The sequence below is a fragment of the Cebus imitator genome, unplaced genomic scaffold, assembly GCF_001604975.1.
Source record: "Cebus imitator isolate Cc_AM_T3 unplaced genomic scaffold, Cebus_imitator-1.0 Scaffold18, whole genome shotgun sequence".
NCBI lineage: Eukaryota > Metazoa > Chordata > Mammalia > Primates > Cebidae > Cebus > Cebus imitator.
This window is the reverse complement of record NW_016107333.1, coordinates 15,221,383-15,243,653: the sequence shown is the minus strand read 5'-3', so window position 1 is coordinate 15,243,653 and position 22,271 is coordinate 15,221,383. Positions and strand designations below refer to the sequence as shown.

General features: G+C 36.9%; 1 long non-coding RNA gene across 5 annotated transcripts in view; it reads right to left on the bottom strand.

The window, feature by feature from the left end:
• Nucleotides 1-972: 972 nt before the first annotated feature.
• The window catches only part of LOC108294445, a 106,096-nt gene continuing 84,797 nt past the window's right edge, over nucleotides 973-22,271 (bottom strand). For all 5 annotated transcript variants that reach the window (XR_005197875.1, XR_001821041.2, XR_001821042.2 and 2 more), the window contains 3 exons: nucleotides 5,221-5,381; nucleotides 4,872-5,122; nucleotides 973-1,198 (listed from right to left, as the gene is read on the bottom strand). This is a non-coding gene — a long non-coding RNA (uncharacterized LOC108294445). The remainder of the gene's footprint in view (nucleotides 1,199-4,871; nucleotides 5,123-5,220; nucleotides 5,382-22,271) is intronic.

The following is a 22,271-nucleotide window of genomic DNA, read 5'->3' as shown; positions in this document are numbered from 1 at the left end:
CATGAATTCCTTGACACATTAATTTTCAAATCCTTGATTCTTGTCTATGGAAATTTGGCCATCTATGTCCTGACATTAATCTTTTCTTTCCCTGATTCTAGAAAACTTTCTTGGCATGAGGTCCCTACAGTAATTTTTTCTATGTCACTCATATTACATTTTATCTTGAGTGGTGTAGTAATATCAACTCCTAACTTCAACTCTACATATTCTTTCAGTAGGCCTTTGTGTGTGTGTGTGTGTGTGTGCGCGCGTGTGTGTGCACGTGTGCACACTCATGCATGTACATGTCTGTCCTGCTTTCCTAAATATACAATATATTTCCTTCGGTGATATGGCCCTTTGCTTCTTTATTCTTCTCATTGCTCTCCTTCCTCTCTCCCTCCCCCATCATCCTTCTCTCCTCTCTTGCCATTCATTTGTTCACAAATATTTAATGCTCTACCAACAGGGATACTTCTGGGACCTGGGGGTATAGGGGTAAGCATGAGATTTAAAGAACAAATTCAATGATGATAAAATAACTCTGGATACAAATGTGGTGTCATTGATTTTCACTGCATTCTATTTTTATAGCAATACACTTACATTATTCTGTGATTTTAAAAACTTTCTGTTACTAGCAAAGTCCTTTTCTTTACTGACAATTATTCCCAGGCTTTAGTGATAAAGTCAGGTTCTAACTTTTATATATTTAAAAGATAAATGAGCATCACAGCTACAACGAAATTGATAAATGTCCCCAAACACAGATAGGCAAATAGGAGTGGAGAGTAGTGAGGGGATATAGTTCTTTTGGTACTAACAGTGGGTGGTTTTTAAGACAACAGCATCATTTGTCTTACTGGGGCAGCCTAGATCCAGGCTAAAATCCCACGTGTAGAAGAAATAGAGAGACAAAGGATAACAAAAATAATTTTTATTATGATTTTCATTGAAAAAAATACAGAAAATCAATAAAAATGAGTAGAGGCAAATAATATTAAAACAATTCAAGCAAAAATAAACATACAGAAACAGTAAAAGTGAATATAGGTCCATAGTCAACATTAAACAGTTCAATACAAAAATTAAACTATTGACCCAACCTAGGCATTTAGGCCGAATATGGAAAGGAGGTACAACTAGACATTCTTGAAGGAGTCTTTTCTTTCTCAAAGGTGCAGCTTAGATCCAAGGTGGTGTTTTAGGTTAACATCTGAAGGAATGAGAGGGCAGAGGAGGGAAAGAAAGGGAACGGGGAGAAAACAGAAATGGGAAGGAAGAAAAACTAATATTCCATGAGCTTTTAAAAAATAGGATGTCAAATACTTTGTTAGGCACTGTATGCATTACTTCATTTAATCCTACGAGGTAGGTATTATTTCTCTTCATTTTAAAGGCAAGGAAAGAGGCTCATAGAGTTTATATCATTTGCCCCAGATCACATAGTTGCCGTGGCAGAGAGAATGCAACTCCACCCCAAAGCCCTCCTGCTTTCCTCCAACATCAGGTGTTCCGCAATGCACCACACTCTTAAATGGAAAACAACTCTGGGCAGATTTATGGCTCTCAGGAGGTGTTGATCTAGCCCATCCAATATATACCTTTTTTTCTGGAGCTTGGGAGTAGAGAAATCTGTACCACATTTCCAAGAGGACAAGTCTGATTTGTCTATTTCTTCTTTGTTTCAGAGGAAAGACCTCAACAGGTGGCAAAAGAAGGCGTAGAAGGATTAAATGCTGCCTATCAGACTGGTGGGCTATTAATAATTCCCCTAGAGCACGTTCATTAATAGAAAAAGGAGAAAAATGTATGATAAACAAAAATGTGCAAACCCAAATGTGCATGTTAATCAATGATTACGAATATGAATCCTCCTAAATTCCTTAGCTGTCAAAATCGAAGGAAAAAGGACTCAAAGGAACACCAAGCATGTAGCAGAGCTATACACTAAATCATGTCTCCATCACATTCACAGCTCCACAGGCTAACGTTCTCTATACTGATGGCCCCTTCTTAGTTGATGATTTTTCACAATGTATTTCATGGCTTCCATCCCTACATGAGACTTTATTACTATCACATAGGAATAAAAAGCCATAAAGCACTAGAGTGAATTTATCTTGGTCGGATGCAAAACTTATTTTCTTCACATGACTTCACAACCATTTCAAAGCTAACCAATCATTTCATGCTACATTAAGAAACATTTTAAACTACACACAAGTGACAAGAAGCACACTTAAATTGTGACATCACAAATTAACAAGATTTTATCCTTCCACGACATTCTTAGCTACAAGGACCAGGAAACAACACCAAGAGACACTCAGAGACATTCAACCATTGAATTCACCAAAAACAAAGGACACTGGGGAGAATTCCTGGAGAAAAGCTCATCACTTCGACATTGAACTTGGAAACACATATGGAAGGACAGAAGACAGACAAATCACTGATGCAAACTGAAACCAGAGGAATTATTTCAAGCCTCTTGCTTCAATTTCTTTCCCAGATAGCTTTCTTACATACCCATGCTGGCTTTTATACTTTTCTTTTGGGGGCAGGTGGGGAGTGGGGATCTTAGTACCTGTTTGACTATGTAAGCGTTAGCTTTCTCTACACCTAAATAACAAAAAGGAAATTAAAAAGTATAGCGTACTAAGGGACCACACAAGTGCTAACTGCTCACCTACAGCCTTTTATAGAGATAGATCCCCCAACCCATCTGCAAAAGCGAGAATGATGCCAGAAACAATAATATGCACTGAAATCTCTCAGTGATCTAAATAACTCAGGTCCAAAGACCAAGAACATTCTTCATGCTTCATTAAAGTGACATTGCTCTTGGTATTATTAAAACACTTATAAGTGACCATGCTGAAACTCATTTCTCTGGTACCACTGAAAACTCACTGCCATAAATCCCAATGGTTTTTTTCTGGCCTTTCAAAAATAAACTTGAGGTGCTTATCTACCAACTCCTGAAACAGCATTCCAGACTATTAAGCACTGCCCTCTGCTTTTTTAAAGATGCATTATTCAAATTCAAATAAAAGAAACAAGAACTTGAGTTCCTCCATAGGAGTAAAGGCTAGGCAAGCTATTTCCGTCTAGAGGTTACTACCATGACATCTTGGATTATGCGAATCACAGGGAAGAGACTGGAGATAGTTAAATGAAAGGAAGTGCATACATAAATTCAATTATCATGCAGAAAACATGCAAATGATTTAAGCACTGCATCTGAAACTCTAGTTTATATTCATTAATCTCAGGTTGCACTTTTGAAGGAGAAAGACATGCTAATTGGGTCCAGATTAATGCACTCCCAAACCTCTCCAATTTGTTTTTAGATGAGGGTTAAATGATATGTTTTAAAATAAACACAGCTGCTCATCTGCCTCCACCTTCTACCTCCTAGACTCCACCTCTCCCTCCTCCCCCAGCTGGCTCAGCTATCCCCACCCTGAGCCCCTCCAACCCCCACTGCTCCTCTACCACATCTCTCCTTCCATTAGGGAAGGGGTTCAAGAGCCCTAACATTTTCCTTTTAAAAATACACTAGAAGGATGATACTGTTTCTTAACCAGCTCAACGCTTTCCCTTTCTTCACCAGCCACCGAACTCCAGAAAGACAGTCAATCACATATCAAATCCTGCTGATGCTTAAATGGTGGCATCAAGAATGTGGACACATGGAAAGGCAGCTTTGCATTTTCTCAGGCAGTGCATTCTTTCTACAAATTTGGACCTGCATCCTTTGGATCCATACTGATGGGCAGTTTTAAAGTGTGAAGACACATGCTTGCTGAAAGCCAACATTGCTGAAGGTTGGCATGGCAATCCTGTGACTCAGTTATGTGGGAAACTAGCGACTCAGGAGAGAACTTGGGGGTTTTTGTTGCTGTTTTTCCTCTGTGGCTCACTCAGCCAGCAAAAACTGGCACTGAGCAGAGGGCACTCAAAATGCCTTTCAAAAGGATCCCTTGCTTCCTTTCTTCCTCCTCCCTGGCAAAATTATCTTTTAAAAAAGAAGAATGTGATTACTGATTAATTGATAAATTGATTTAATGTATTAAAACATTAGTTTGGGAGACAAAGAAATAACATGTTTCAGGGAGAATCTTATTTTGTGAGAAGTGGAGCTTTTGAAATAGTAAAATATTCTTTTCCTGGACCTCATCTTTAGAAAAATAAACCAAAGGAAGAGGAATTGTGGGCTACAGGAACGGAGCTGGGAGGGAAGAAATCCTCTCTGAAAAAGCAGCCACCAAGGAGTTAAACCAGGCACACAAAAAAAGAGGCCTTCAAACTAATTTCACACTGAAAGTGATGTTTAATTTGAATCATGCTCCTCCCAAAGGGAAAAGGTTAGTCTTGTCACTTGACTCATATCTCCTCCCCTTCCTCCTTTCATGTGAATTGAAAATTCAGATTCACCATTAATCATGATGTGACATGTTCTTTTTTTCCCGTTCCAAAAATCAAATGAAAGCCTGGGACCACATCTGAGAACCCAATGGTTGGCTAATTCTCCCAACCTGCGTTCACAACAGAGAGAAGACAAGAACAAGGGCACATACAGACACAGAGACATAAATTACTGGATGTGCACTCACAGCAATACACACAAATACATACAGCTAGTAGCAGGCATTGACTTAGAGGAGAGCCTTTCCACCTAAATTGATTTTTGCATATTTGCAAACATAAAATTAGTCATAGTAAATAACAACATGGGCAGGACTGATATTAAATCTGTCAACATCCTGACAAATGCTCTGAGCACTCTTTAGTTAGGAAATACATGTATGATCGTCATTGCTCCTAAAAGAGAAAATGATTATACGCTAACCAAACCCTAAGTACAAGCTAAAGATATTCACCTCATGAAGCCATTCCTCAACTAGCCCCTTGGCACTTGCTGGAATTATTCACAGCACGAGCTCTACTTTCTCATTTTCTGCTGACTCCGTGTGGGTAATTTCTTTCTCATGATTAAAAGTGAGCTTGGCAGATCCTTCAAAGCGTAGCTTTAGGTGTGGTGGGGCTGCAAGTGCATTCTTTGTCTAAGGCAGGTCTCTAGTAATTCATTACTGGACCATTGGATGAGCAGGTCAAGGGAATATTCCTGCACCTAAAATGATTTTATAAAAGGAAAACTTTATAGATATCTTTATATAAACATATTTGTATATTGAAACATGCAGCTGACAGATGAAATGAACTATTTACCTTGGAAAGAATAGGTAGGCTTTTCTCTTCCAAGTAATCACTCCAGCCTTTCTGAATGTCATCCCAAAGCGATTCTGCTCCTTCGACTTATCCAGCATCTGAGGTTGTGAGATAACCCTGGTAGCACTGGCCTCCTTCCCGGCCCCTTCATTATTAGCCTCCTGGTGGGTGAGATAGAATACAGTGAATGTAATAACCCTACTTCACACAACAGGCTTGCTCTCTCTTTTAAATTGAAAATCCCCTTATTACAAAACAAGGGGTGTTCTTTTTCTTCTACCTTTAAGTAGGACTGCCACATTCATTGCTTTTTACAAAAACGCAGCTGCTTTTTAAGCTACAGATAAATAGAATCTGCTAGGCGGTAATTCGACTCGGTCTGAATGCATTATTTTCTAAGACACTTTAGCGAGGGGCTTTTTATTATAAACTGGAATGAACAAGGAAAGTCCTTTTCTCTTCTAATTATGAATGTGTTTTGTTCCCTACTATTAACCTACAATGTCAGATTGATCTTCTTCTTCTTCTTCTTCTTTTTCTGCAGTCAGTTCAATAAATCAACTTTTTTTTTTCTGGAAAATTAGAGGGATAATGATTAAGTCTTCATGAGCTTCAATGACAAAAGTAAAAATAGCACATGGGAAAAGCAAATGCTGAAGCCATAAATAAAGACAATGAAACCCTCTGATGTCCAAGGTAACAAATCCTGTTTTGACACCAAAAGTTAAGATAAAGGGGATTTACTTAATTTTAATGAATTTAACTTTAATAAAGTTAAGGCTTTCCAGGCATCTTACTATATTTGTTGACCCAGAAAGGATGAAGGTATTTTTAAAATAACATTTCTGTATGGAGTGCCCAAACCAGTTGTATTTGTTGTTTGCTTGTTCATTATGGATAATAGTTGGCAATGTAATCAGTCATCCCGACACTTTTAGAAGCAATGAAATGAAGAATTAAAACGGAAGAGGAAGCACTGTGATAAAGCGTCTTCAATTTGAGCTTCTGCAGACATTTTTTTAACTTCAAAGATAAACACTGAGAAAATGGTGAGTTCCTAATAATATCAAAAGGCAGTCTGGAAACTGGAGGTTGGTTTAATTTTGATCCCTGTGTTGATATTCCTGACTATAATATTAAAATAGACCATGGCGGTTATGATCTAGGTCTATAAGGATATATTGCCTTGCCAAGGGGAGGAGAGTGGGGGGAATCCCACAGGATATCAGTGGGGTTCCAATTAAGGAAAAGTAAATACTGCTGCAGCCTGGACAGTAAGTGGAGATTACCAGTATTTCACAGAAGCACAGACAGGTGCCCACTAGTAAATTTACAGATTTAAAGCCAATGCTGTCATTTCCCTTCCTTCAGCAATAATGGAAAGCAAAGTGTTGAAGATGAACTCTGTGTGGCAGATAGTTTCAGAACAATTGCCTGTTTGTTCATACAATTTTGAGTTTATTTCCAATAATGGTGAGAGTGGAAATCAAAGGGGCCTTGTGCAAAACACAAAGTCATTCATGAACCCTAAACTGAGATCACATGCACATTTGAAAGACCCCAGACCCAAGGTGTATCAGAGAGGGAGAGAGAGAAGGAGAGAAGCCTTGAAATAATATTTGCATCTGAAACCATGCGCCTTCCTTGTGTATGTGTGAATTTTTTTTAAAGGGGATATTTAACACAAGTGAGATGCAGACCACATTTTCAGAACACTCACTCTAGAAAGAGTATATTTGCAGTGAGTGTTGGTGACAGAGCTTTTGAGATTCTACCACTCTGCTTAGATTTGAATCCATTTTCGATCCTTCTGTTACACGTGGGAACAAATGAGGCCTCATCAGGTTTCTGGCCTCGGTATCAGGAATCTAAGTGATGCTATGGCAACACAAAAAGCCCAGTTTACCCAGAATAAATAACCAAGCACCAAGCCCCTTCCCTGAGACACAAATTGAAGTATATTAGGCATCACTGTAAGAGTGAAATTGAATCCCAGGGCATCGATATCTCCATTGAGCTAATGTCACTAAAACGAGCCTGCTCTAGCAATCAGGAATTTATCTTTGTAATATTGATGTGTGAGGAAAATAGAAAAAATAATCTCAGTTGTATGTTTGAAAAAAATTTTATTTCCTAGATATCCTGATACAGTAACACATTCTTTTTATAGAAACAGGTTTTACTAAGTTACTCACAAAAATATCTTTGAACATCTACTATCCTCAATTCATTCTTTCTTCCTTTTAACCCTGAACAATCATTGACAAAGATAAAAGATAGAAAGCAGACTTGAATGTGAGCTTATGAGGGATGGCATATAGTCACCATACTCTGCCACCTGTGATAGTCTTTTAAGTTAATTAAAAAAAAAAAAAAGGATGTGATGATAAATAAACCACCAGCCAGAACTCTCAGCCCTTATCAAACTTTCAAAATAACTAAATAAGTAGCCCTACTAAGAGCAGCTCCATGATGAAGGAGAAAAAAGCGGCTGTTCCTTGTTGACCAAGACCCAATGGGACAGTGCTTTAACAACATGGTCACATTTCACTCTCTGTTTGAGAAAAGAGAACTAGAGAGGAGGAGAAGCTAAGTAAGAAGAAAGAGGAGGAGGTGATGAAGGAAAAGGATAAAAAGGAGAAGAAAAGGGTAGAGGAGGGAAAAAGAAAACAATTATCACAATGAATAGATTGTTTCATTCCTTTCCACGTAAAAATAATTCTCTTCACACAATCTCCCTCTTTAAGCCTCACTTTTTCTCCCTGTAAGTTGAAGATCGTTGTGTCTGTCTTATTGGGCTCCTGTAAAGACTAAGTGAGGCTGTGTGATTTATCCGTGATACACCCGGCAAATAGTAGTTATCCAATAAGAATCAGACATTATTATTATTGGCACTGGTCATTAGGTGACCTATTCCCCTCGTGCCTCTCTCAGACATTATTATTATTGGCACTGGTCATTAGGTGACCTATTCCCCTCGTGCCTCTCTACCTGATTCATTCCATAGCCATCTTCCAAACTCTAAGCATACCCAGCAAAGCAAAACAACCTCAGTACAAAGTGACCTCCAGAATGACTTGACTTTGTTCTTCTACCAGATTCAAATCACTTTACGCTTGCAATGGAAAGTCTAAACTTGGACTTTGTTCTACTTCCAGGTTCTGAAGCAAAGATGATATATCTCAGAAATGAGAAAGAGGAGACACTAAACGCGTAATGATTAGACTCAATCAGCTAAGCCACTCTGTGTTCTGAAAGGTTTTCATAGCTATAGCCAAATTTCCATTTTATTAACAGGTGGCATCCGCATGGAGAAACTAGACTCTGTTTTCAGACTTGTTGCCTCCCAATCCTGAATTTAATATACACACTGACACATGGCTGCACACATATGTGCAGACATACACACATCTGAATTAACAACCTCTCAGGTGTACTGTATCTCCACTCAAGAAACAGACAGCTTTAGTTATTGCACCTGAAAGTCTTCACTCTTCCCTGACTATTGATAAAAACATTAAGCTGCATGGCAAATATCACGTAAATCTGATTTGCAAAACTGCCACAATACTCCATCTTTCCTAAACAAAATGACATCTAACCACACCCAAGTCATAAAAGAATATCTAGGACTGTGACTCTATTATCAAGATAGATAAAATTTCAAATGATGAAACAGCAGCTTATTCTTAAACATAACTTGGTATATTCCATTTTAACTTTGACCAAAAACTTTAAGCACATTGTTTTCAGTGAAAAAGACAAGCCATATTATGAAGATGAACTTTGGTATGAATATACAGTTTCTTCAGGAAAAAAAATACAGTGTCGTAAATATTAAAACGTCTGCCCTTCACTTCCTTTTCCCAAAGTCTATTTTCTAAATAGGGTTGTTTGAAATAATCTCATTTTTATAAAGTAAAATATCTTATGACAATCAAACTTGAGAATTGGTGTACAAGAAAATGCAAACTCTTAAAAGGCTAACTTCAAAAAGATTTATTCCTTCTGGTGGCTCTTTGCCCACGAACATGACTTCCAAGCCAGAAAGAGGCTCCAAGCTCCACTGACCACAGGAAATTCCAGCCAAGATTCTAATCTCCTCTGCAGAAGGCAGTACAGAGGCAATGGATGAGAACAACACAGCAGAGAATGCTATTGAATTTTGTGTGTCCTACAAATGAGGAAACACTGATATCTCCCCAGAATCATAGTCAATATGGAGATGCTCTAAACATAAAAAGTAAGACAAGCTTTTTAATTTCTTGTCAAGGCTTCCTGACATCCAACGCTTTCATGAGGTCAAGAAATGTGTCCCCAGCTTCTGTTTTCTGTTCTCCTTCAGGGAACACGGTGGAGAGGCCGCCCAGCTGCTTTTTAGCATGTCACACTTGGCTGACTCCCTTCCTTTCTAGGGGAGTATGTCTGGTGCATTTGGACTCACAGAAGAAAAAGCAAAATTAATTTAACATAAAAGAAATTCACCTATTTTTGCCTCTTTAATATTCGAGAGAACGCTCACGGTTTGGTTAAGTTTAAAAAGTTTTACAGAACAAATATTACAGAGGCATAAATCATATAGGTAAAAACCGAGATGTAAGATGGGATGAAATCTAAAAGCTAATTAAATTCAACAAGGGCTTCTCAAAAGACAACATGCCCACTAATCTTCTCGTCCTAATATTTTGCTTTTCAAGGGGGCCATAAGTGGAAAGTCGTCATGGTTGTAGATTCCACAGTGTGATCCTTTAGCAAGAACCTGAGAAGGGGGAAAAAAGATTAGATGCACGGATTTCTGTGCTGAATGGATGCTGGGGCCAAGATGCAAAGCATAGATAAGTTAGAGCTTCAGAGGACCTAAATTTGAAGCCAGCCAGTAAAATGGATTGAACCTTATTATCTCTAGTCACTGAGAAATTCCCAAGACAGTTGGATGCAATTTGAAAAGGTCAGAAAAATATTTCCTACACAGCATTACTGCTTCATGGTTTAACAGTGTACATTTGTGAGATGCCAACTCTAATCATTTTTATTGACTTTGCTTTCCAGAGACAGACAGACGGTCTGGGAGGCAAGACCAATAGATAAGAGAAGGCAATCTTATAAATGAAAATCTCTCTTCTTTTGTTCTCTCACTTGTGACTGTGAACAATTCCAGATCTCGCCCATTGGAAGGGAAATTATACCAGCTTCATTGAGGACTGACAGAATGGAAATGAAATCTAGGAAACTGTGGCTATAATTCTAGTGAGATTCCTTTCTTTTAACTGCTATTTTTTAAAATCTCTACTATATGCTAAACATGTGAAATGTAGATGATGTGGGATTTTAATTCAAGTGTGAATATTTAATGAAACACCATAAAATACACCAAAGCATGGATGTTAATTTACTGTCAGCATTTCCTCAGGGGAAAGACTTCATGAAAGAAGGAAATCCAGAGGTAAGGGTAAACCCTAATGAAAGATATCAATATACAGTCAAGACATTTCAATAAAGGCTGTACTGTCATTAGAGTTCTTCCAAATACAAAGAGAAAAGATTTTTCTGTTTACTTGAAATGAGTCTTGGACGCAATAAGAACATTTTAGCACATATGTTTACAGGTCTTTTGTGGGGGACATGAAATTAAGTCAAAGCTGACTTTTTAGTACAGAATGGCATGATCCATTCCAATCCTGCAAAGGTTTGATTAACATCTGACTTCTCCTTCTGTGCAATGCCATATGCTTTAGAGGCAAACACAAACCTATTTACTCTTCTTTTGTTTAGCAGCAAGACCAAAACTTTTCAACGGCCCTAAGACCCAGCTGCATACTTTCATATCATGTTCTGGCCCAACGAAGATGTCCTGGATGCTAACTAGGGCTTTTCAACCAGCAAGATGTATTTTCTTACGGAAAACCTTCATTCTGATCAGTTCCATTTCTCACAATATTTAATGATTTTTAAATTATATCCTGGAATCACTACTACCAGCAACATAAGCAGCCAATAACAAAACATTTCATAATATCAGGCACCCAAAAAAAGGGAGAGCAAAATCATTAGCTAGACACCTAGATCCTTGGCAATGATGGTAGAAATATCTAGCTTTTAATTGACTTCTTATTTCTATCTCACCTGAATAATTGATATTGGAGATACAAGTAATAACATTTTCTGAATCTTTAAAATTTTCACCTTTTGAACTATCTTAAGACCTTTTTTTATTAAAAGAAAAGTGTTTTCTGAAACTTTTGTGATGATACACAGGTCTCCAGTGAATCACATTGAAAACTAGAAATTGTTCGCATGTAAGCCCTGTTTTATTGGCAGAAAAGTATCTAATATATGCATCTTTTGATTTCTACTACTTAAGTTACCCATAGGAAAAAAGTTTGAACCTTCTGCAGAACCATTAATATGATTAATAATGATAATAACAATCCTAGAAGTATTATTACTGTTAAAAGCAATAATGATAATGCAACAGTCACCATTGGCTGGGTGCGGTGGCTCATGCCCATAATCCAAGCACTTTGGGAGTCTGAAGCAGGTGGATCACCTGAGGTCAGGAGTTCAAGACCAGCCTGACCAACACAGTAAAACCCCATCTCTACTAAAAATAAAAAGTTAGCCAGGCCTAGTGGCACATGCCTATAATCCTGCTGAGGCAGGAGAATTGCTTGAACTCAGGAGGCAGAAGTTGCAGTGAGCTGAGATTGTGCCACTAAACTCCAGCTTGGGTGACAGAGTAAGACTCTGTCTCAACAAAAAAGAAAAGAAAAGAAAGAAAAAGAAAAGACAGTCACCATTAGGTAAGCATTTACTATGTGTGAACACTATGCTATGCAAATACATCAACTAATTTTTAGTCCTTGCAGGCAACTTAAGGAAATGTGATTTTTTTTGAATTAAATATTACTCATGCAAGGAACGAGGCTTAGAAAGGCTGAGTCCAATCTCCTCAAGGTCAGAAAACTAGTAGGTATTGATGCTGGGACTCAAACCCAGGCTTATTTGATTCAAGTCTCTATTATTTCAAAGCCGCGAGCTATTCATCATGCTCCAGGGGCATTACAAGACCAGGAGTGTCAACTGTTGAAGATCACACAGCATTTTCTGAAGTTGTGTTAAGCCAAAGTTCACTGCTCATTTAGACTGGGGCATGACAACACATCTGCTGAAAGTCCACAACCTGAGGCCACCTTCTAGAGCTATGAGCTAAGAATTGTTGATAGACATCTTTCCCACCCTCATGGAACTTAGGTCATGAAGAGAGTAACACACTCCTGGCAGTCTCCTTAATCAGGCTGCATAGCTCAACAGCACCCCACAACCCCACAAATTTTGGAGCCTAACTGCACACAAATTACTTTTCTATCTGAATTATTTTTGAGTTATGTTCTGAGATGAGCAAGAAGGGGCCATTTCTTCTCTGCTGGGGCTGCATTAAGCCAAATGTGTTAGTTCAATGAATTCTTTTCTAAACACAACTTTAAAAGGTAAAACGTGCAGCTTTTTGGTTATTACCAGAGGGAAATAAGTAGAATAAAAAGAAAAAAACTGTTGGGTCACAGGGTTTTAGCACATAAACTATTATAGGTCTTTTATTGTAACAAAAGTTACCAAATATAACCATGTTTCAACTGGATAAAATAATATTTTACCAATCATTTATTCTAACAAATTCATAAAATGTGTCCCCAGCTATTTTTCTTATTTACGAAGAGATTATGACCATCAGTGTTGAAATGCTGGCAGGCTGGCCTAGCACATGTTGTCCAGGTACCTGTCTTCACCTGCCTTTGTAGGCTCATTCTTACTCCCTTCTGTCTGGAGGAGAGCCTAGTTTGCTTGTCAGGACTCCTTTCAGAAGGAGAGCTTTCTTCCAACTCTGAGAGCAAACTTCCTACTAACAAAGCTGTCTAGTAGCTCAAGAGGCACTAAAATGAGCCAAGAGGAGAAATACCAGTAAGCTGTGTTGAATTTCTTACAGAAGGAAGTCACTGCTAAGGTCTAAAAGTGAAATCATTTAACAGCAACAACAACAAAATAGAAAGGGATTTAGGTGCAGCTACTGAAAGGTAGGAGAACGAGTAAAGAGGGAGCTGATACACAAAATGAACTTAAACCTGGAGCACAAATTCCTCAGTGTTGCAGACTCCTTGCTTAAGCACAGAGCAGGGCAGAGAACAATACAGAGGAGATGAAATGATGCCCTTTCTTTACACCCCGGAAGAGCTTTGGAACAAAAGGAGTCCAATTCTCAATCAAGGGAGAAATGAAAAATACCCTCCAAGTAACCTAGGAATCCTAGGAATTCGTGTCAAGGAATTCGTTTTTAAGCCTTGATTTATTTAAAAGACGATGCCTGAAGAAATATTTTATGTCAGGTTAATTAGCTAGCTTTACTTTTTTTGAAACAGCAATCTGTTTTCAAAATAAATTATAACTTTATAAAAAAAATCTCTGTAATAAAAGTTCTGGAAGAAAACATCAAGCTAGCTTATTATATGAGATTTCTATTTTATCTGATTCTTCCTCTGTGCACAAACTCAGCTTCAGTCATTAGTATCATTAAAATTAACTTTCTAGAAATTATGCAAAAGAAGGATACCATACAATTAAAATACAGTATTTACAGCAATCGAAGCAGATAACACATCTCAGAGGCTGGGGAGAATGAAAACAGCCTTGCCTTTCTCTTCTTTGGATTAAATGTAATAATTTAGCAATTTCTTACAACCTATTACTAGATTCAGTGTCATAATGTTAAATATTCTGGGCAGCTAGCTGTTCTTCTCAAGAGGATTTTGGTAGCATAAAACTCAAATGTTATCCCAGTCCATTTTCTGGAAATTACAGAACTCTCCAGAGCATAGTCTTTCCTATGTGGGGAGATTGCATGGCTTAAATTTTTCTGAATTTTCAAAATCAAATTTGAAAGTTTTTATGAGATATGATCCTCCCCGGTGGGTGATATGAAGCATAATCTAAGGGACAAACATGAAAATAATAAGCATAAAACATATTAGCATATAGATGCTTTTGAATTATAAACAGCAGAAACCAAAAATCTTATCCCCAAAAGAAAGTTATGCAAAAATATGAAATTAACGTACACTTCTCGCATGGCAGCCCTAGCCTGAAAGCCAAACAGCATGCACTTATTCAGTAAAGAGTGGAATGACCAGAGAGATGGAGGAAAAACTCCCAAATCAATTGTTCTTTGTTTTGTTTTGATCATTATTACCACATCGATATTCTCTATTTATCCTTCACCTCATGCCATTGTTTTCCTCCTTTAAACAAAAAAATAATTAGCAGGAAAATAAGCATTTTTCTTTTGCTTCCTCTATGAGACACTGCCAGGTAGACACATGCAATAGTCTCTCTTTTTTTGTTTTTATTTTTTTCTCCTTTATCTACCTTTCTAAATTTCCCATTGATGGTATACACAAGTCAGGTCTTGGTTATTTAATTACCAAGAGGACTAAGGAGGTTTAGTTGAAAATGAAACGGAACTTGTCTTTTTTTTTTTTTAAACAATGAACCATGAATGCCATTAATAGTTTTTCTATTTAAATTAGTACAACCTCTCAAGATAGTAAGAGAGCATACTGTGGTGTTATAGAAACTATGTTCTTTGGAGTCAGCCTCATTTAAATGTCTGATCTAAGTAACTTTAGAAAAGTTGATTTGCCGGGCGTGTAATCTCAGCACTTTGGGCGGCCCAGGCGGGCGGATCACGAGGTCAAGAGTTTGAGACCATCCTGGCCAACATAGTGGAACTCCGTCTCTACTAAAATACAAAAATTAGCTGGGCGTGGTGGCGCGCACCTATAGTCCCAGCTACTCAGGAGGCTGAGGCAGAAGAATTGCTTGAACCTGGGAGGCGGAGGTTGCAGTGAGCCAAGGTTGCACCACTGCACTCCAGCCTGACCCCTGGCGACAGAGCAAGACTCTGTCTCAAAAAAAAAAAAAAAAGAAAAGTTGATTTGACACAATTAGTTAAGTTTTCTTTTCTACGAAATAGTGATAATGTTGTCCACTTTTCTGGGTTGAGACGATTAGAAGTCATTTATGTAAGCTACCTGAAACAGAGTCAGCGTTCAGTAAATGTGGCTCTAGACACCTTCCTCAATGGCTTTATAAAGACTTCATAAATTTGCAATTCTAGAAAAACCAAATACTTTCCCACTTTCATTTTGCATGTATGTGAATGAATGTACGGCCCCAAAGACAGTTATGAAGGAGGGATGCCAAGAAGTATGATGCTATGTTCTCGATCCGTGGTGCAATGGGATTACGAAATAGTTCCAATCGTACTAGGAATAATAAAGTCAAGAAAATAAGATACTACAGAAATATTTTATCTCATGGAGCCAAGAATGGGGTTTTAAATTTAACTTTGCAACTTCTGACAGGAATCTATGAATATTTTATGTGATTCCAGGAAAGTAAGAGTTTGCTAACTACACCTTAAATTACCTAACACAGGTGAATTCCCTCAGCAAGTTCCTGTTGAATTTTTGAAACACAATATTCCTGTATCTGGACACAATGGACATTATTTCAGTCCTTTTAATATTTATTTGTAATGGCTGACAATACAATATTTAGAACACTGAGAAAGGGTGCTTCACCAATGGTACCGTAGTTTGATATTCTCCATTTGTTTTTAAACTTTTAATTGATACCAATTACTTAACAAACATTGTATGTTTTGGTCTCTTGGCATATAAAATGGGAAAGGAAACATTTATTACAAAATACTAAATTCTATAGGTATTTGAAAATCAAATTTAGTTTATTTCACTTTGTTCTCTTTCTGTGGAGCCCTGGTCTTAAACCTACCATTCACTAATTAACACCTGCTTATATGTGAACAGTTCCATTTCTATCAAAATTGACCCATCTATTCATTAATGCTTATGATTTCTCCTCTGTATTTCAGACACTGCTGACGGTAATGAGATTGAAACAGGGGAAAAACTAAGAAAGAAAAATCTTTATATATATTTTCTTGGACACCCGTGCTGCCTCATTGAGTTTGTGAAAAGCATGTTGCTGAGAAAGTTTTGACTGCTCTGCATGAACAGAGTGATGATCCTATGTTTACTTTTTCCTGTTTAAACTTACCTCATTGGGTGTACACCTTGAGACAGACATCATGTGGAGGGCATTCTTGCTGAATGTCCTGTAATCCTCATCTTTCTTATTCACTCAGGCCAAAGAAAGGCCTAGTTTATTGCCCTTTGGGGCTAATTTTAAAAATAATGTTTAGAAAGACATACCCCAGTAAATAAACCAAAAGCTACTTCTTCTTTGGCCTTCAGGCTTTGAGAATATTTTGATTGCCCACATGTCCTCTGAGAATGGCACTTTTGGCTACAAAAAAAAGATTCTGTTTCATGAATTAAGCAACTGCATATCTATACATAATGTATATTCTGAACTCTCTGCCAGTGATTTGGTACAGCAAAACATACTCTTTTTTTGAAAACCATAAAGGACTTGAAGTTCTACCAATGTTCTCTTAAGGAGATTTTGACTTCTTATGGAACCTCGTTTGAATGCTAATAATAATGCAGACATATATGTTCCATAGTATCTCTCAGAGTTCAAAACCACAAAGGTGCACAGTAAAAAATAGTCAGGCCAGACTTCCTGCAAATTCTAAAATCTTTTTGTTTTGTTGATGTTTTCAAGTCATTCTTCCAAAAGTTTCTGCTGTCAGATCTTAGAGTATGTTAAAGCTTGACAAAATATCTATTGCAAGGGATAAAATGAAAATAAACCTTTTCAAGTCAATCTCCATTAGTTATTTTAAACATTCAATTGCTAGACTTTTATCTATTTTTTATGTGATCAAAATATGTTTTCTGCATCCAAATTGGAAGAAGAAAGTAAAATTGTCTCTGTTTACAGACAACATGATCTTATTTATAACAAACTCTAAAGATTTCACAAAAAAACCTGTTATGCTAATAAACAAGTTCATTAAATCAGCAGGATAGAAAGTTAACATGTAAAAATTAGCAGCACTTCTATAAACTAACAATAAACTATCTGAAAAAGAAATTTTTTTAAATCCCATTTATAATAACTCTAAATAAAATACTCGGGAATAAATTTAACCAAGGAAGTGAAAGACCTACACACTAAAAACTGTAAGACATTGATGAATGAAATTAAAACAGATAGCCCATGTTCATGGATTGGAAGAATTAATATTGTTAAAATATTCATGATCTACAGATTGAAAGCAATCCCTATCAAAATTCCAAGGGCATTTTTTACAGAAATGTAAAAAAAAAATCCCAAAATTTGTATGGAACCACAAAAGATTTAAGTAGTCAAAGCAATCTTAAGCAAAAAGAACAAGGTTGGAAGCATCAAACTACCTGACTTCAAAAGATACTACAAAGCTATAGTAATCAAAGCAGCAAAGTACTAACGTAAAAACAAATGCATAAACCAATGGAATAGAGTGATCAGAAATATACTCACCCATTTATGGTCAATTTAGTTTTGACAGAGGTGCCAAGAATACACAATGAGAAAAGAACAGTCTCTTTAAGAAATGTTAAGAAAACTGAATATCTACATGGAGAAGAATGAAAGTTGGCCCTTATTTCAAACCACATACAAAAATCAACTCAAAATAGATTAAAGATTTAAATGTAAGAACAGAAAATGTAAAAATAATAGATAAAAACATAAGGAAAAAGCTACATGACATTGGTGTTAGTAATAATTTTTTTAAAAATATGACCCCCAAAACACAGGCAACAAGAGCAAAAATAGACAAATGAATACATCAAACTAAAAAGCTTGTGCACAGCAAAGGAAATAATCAACAAAATGAAGAGAAAACCTACAGAATGGCAGAAAATATTTGCAAACTATACATGTGATAAGGGAGCTAATATCCAAAATATATAAAGAACTCAAACAACTCAGTAGCCAGAAAATAAATAATCTGATTTAAAATTGAGCAAAGCACCTAAATAGACATTTCTCAAAAGAAGACAGATGAATGGCCAACAGGTATATGAAAAGAGGCTCAACATCACTAATTATCAGAAAAATGCAAATTAAAATTACAATCAGATATCACCACAACCTGTTATAGTGGCTATTATCAGAAAGATGAAAGATATCAAGGGTTGTCTTGGATATGTAGAAAGGGGAGTCCTCTCACATCATTGGTTAGAATGTATATTAGTATAGCTATTATGGAAAACAGTGAGGATTCCTCAAAATATTAAACATAAAACTACAATATAATCCAGCAATCCCACTACTGGGTATATGTCCAAAGGAAATAAAATTCATATGTCAAAGAGTCAAAGAGATATCTGAATTCCCATGTTCATTGCAGCATTATTCACAATAGCCAAGATGAGGAATCAACCTGTATTCATCAACGGATGAATGGATAAAGAAAATGTGGTACACATACACAGTGTAGATGTTATGTATACATATTATTATTATTTAGAGATTAAAATAGGAAGAGGGGAGGGTGGGGAGGGATAACATAGGGAGAAATGCCAGATATAGTATGCACCTAAAGTAAAATAAATAAATTTTAAAAAAAGAAGAATAAAATCCTGTCCTTTGCAGCAACATAGATTGAACTGGAGGTCATCCTCCAGTTGACTTCCAATTCAATCTTTCTATACCTGGCTATTTCATGTTAAGTGAAATAAGCCAGGCACAGAAAGACAAACACTGCGTATCTCACTTGTATGTGGAATCTAAAAAAGCTTAACTCATAGAAAGATAGAGAAAAATGATGGTTACCAGGAGCTGGAGAGTGTGAGGGGTTAGAGAGATGTTGGGCAAATTATATAAAATTTCAGTTAAATAGAGGGAATTAGTCCAAGAGACCTGTTGTACAACATGGTGGCTATAGTTAATTATATACCTAAAAAATCACTAAAAGAGTAGATTTTAAGCGTTCTCACCACACACCAAAAAGATAAGTATGTGAGGTAATGTCTATGTGAATTAGCTTCATTGAACCCCCCCACAACTTCACATGTATACATACATATTTCAAAACATCATGTTGTACATGATAAATATTACAATCCTAATTTGTCAATTAAGAAACGTTTTTTACCTTCCACCACCATAAAATAGTCACAAAATTTACTTTGGCATCAAAATTTCCTTGGTTTATTTATTATTTTTATTATTATTTTTTGAGATGAAATCTTACTCTGTCACCCAGGCTGGAGTGCAGTGGTGAGATCTTGGTTCACTGCAACCTCCACCTTCCAGGTTCAAGCAATTCTCCTGCCTCAGCCTCCCAAGTAGCTGGGATTAGAGGTGCATGCCATCATGCCTGGCTAATTTTTGTATCTTTAGTAGAGGTGGAGTTTCACCATGTTGACCAGGCTGGTCTCAAACTCCTGACCTCTAGTGATCCACCCTCCTTGCCCTCCCAAAGTTTTGGGATTACAGGCGTGAGCCACTACACCCAGTCTCTTTCCTTAATTTAAAACATAGATGTGAAAGATTAGATCTTCCCATTTAAAAAAAAAGTAGTATTTTTCTAATATTCTCAGTAACAGTGAAAAATTAAAAGTCATAAAAAATTGTAATGCACCTCAGGTATAAGCCCTTCAAGGATAATGACAACCAAATTTAGAATATACCATAAAAAACAACAACAGTTGGTGGTAATAATGATTGAGGCATATCTCCTTCAGCTCTACTTAAGTCATCTTCTTTTTTTTTTTTTCCATGGACCCTATTTTTTTTCTTTTTTTAAGTTATACTTTAAGTTCTGGGGTACATGTGCAGAACACATGCAGGTTTGTTACATAGGTATATATGTGCCACGGTGGTTTGCTGCGCCCATCAACCTGTCAGCTACATTAGGTACTTCTCCTAATGCTATCCCATCCCTGACCCTCCACCCCCAGAAAGGCACCAGTAGATGAACTTTCCTTCCCTATGTCCCAGTTCCTACTTTCGTTTGTGCCAGTGATGACTAAACACTCGAAATGACACCAGCAGATAAATCCTTCCTGTTATCTGGAGTGTTTACGTCACTCGATGAACTGTTGTTTAAATAAGAAACTGGCATATTCCTGTTTCTCATCCCATCCAGTGACACAAGTAATTTGTAAAAAGTGTGCCCTATCCATCTCTTCTTCCATTCTAAAGCTGTTAGACATATTTATGTGGAGTCATAGGTAACCTGCAGTATTAGAAATACTGCTAGAACTTGCTCATCCCTAGGATTTTTTCCTCATACTATCCCATGACCTACAATATTTCTGCCCTTGACATGTTACAGTCCAAGTTAAAATGCAGATATCCCTAGCCCTGTCCCCTGATTATCTGCTTGCATTTCTGCTTTCTAGAAGAGCTTGGGGGTTACTGGAAACCAAAAACTGTGAGCCTCTTTCCAAAGATGCTAACTGAAGTTAAAGAAGAGAATATTCACGTTTCTTAAGGTCAAGCTCAATGACTGATTAGTTAAAAAAAATTGTTATCTGAGAGTGGGACCTGTCTGCAGAGTTTATTCAAAATTATCCACAACATTAATAATCCCACAAATCTCTTATTTATCATTGTGAAGGACATCAAAGAGTCAGACTCAACTTTAAATCCGTCCCTCACTAGCTTCATGATGTTTCCTCTATACTTGATCTCAACCACTGTGGATTGCGGAAAGAAGAAATTATATGTAAAGGTGCATTATAAACTACTCCATAAATGTTGGTACTATTTTACGGAGATATGGATATCATGGTGACAATGATGGTGATGATGATGGTTGCTAGTTAAGCACCAGTTGCCTTCAGAATATAGTATACGAAAGGAAAAATGAGAAAATAGGCTAGAGAGAGTCTGAAGTTCAAGAGTGTAATTTAATGTAAATGTCACTTTGCTGATCTGACCCAGGATGGGAAAAACCATGGTCACATCCAAAAGTTATTGTGAAAAATGATTCTCTTCATTTCTTTTCCAACGTATTGAATATGTTTACAAGTTATAGGTGCCATTTATTGGAATGTGTTACCCTGTACTTAATATTGCTAAGCATTTTAAATGAATTATATTATTCTGTTAGTGGGGTCAGAAATTGATATTCTATCATATTAGGTAATATCAACATTATGTAACATATAAATACAAATTACACAGGAGGTATTAATAGGATTATATAAACCCAAAAAATGCCATGTGACTTTTTAATGGGATTTCATGGAACATTAATTCAGGAAAAAAAGAGATACAAGAAAATTGATTTGAGCATCTGGACTGGAGTAGGTTGTGGGGAAATGAATTGATAAAATAATATTGCTGTGTGGATAGACAATAGGAAAGGTTTCAAGGAAATTTATAGGTAATATACATAATTTACAATTCTAATGAAGATATGGTACCTCTGGCTATGGAACTTGATTCCCCCAGTACACAAATGCGTGCTGAAAATTGTGTCATTCTTCTGAAGACTTAGCCATTACATTGTACATACTGTCCACTCCGATTACCTCTGTGCCTAGAGGTGATTTTCACCAGTTTTTAAAAAATTTACAATTCCACTTTAGCTTCTCCATTTTTCCCGGCACTAACCTAAGACAAAGCCTACACTATCATGTGAGTTCTCTGCTGAGGTTTACAAACTAATTTTTACAATCAGGCTAATCAAACCCAATTGGGAAGGCACAATTGTTATTAAAAGTTATATTATATGTCTTAACTTCAAATCTAAATCTGATTATTCTATCACAATTTGTATCAGTAAGAATGAACTTGAGTAACCATGAGTAAGCCAAGATAAAATCCCCAATACCAATTTTTCCATTTAGCTTGACAATATGCTTTGGTCTTGCTAATGCAATATTTTAACTAGCATTAAAATCTGGAGTGTTGCCGGGCACGGTGGCTCAAGCCTGTAATCCCAGCACTTTGGGAGGCCGAGGCGGGTGGATCACAAGGTCAAGAGATCGAGACCATCCTGGTCAACATGGTGAAACCCCGACTCTACTAAAACTACAAAAAAAATTAGCTGGGCATGGTGGCGCGTGCCTGTA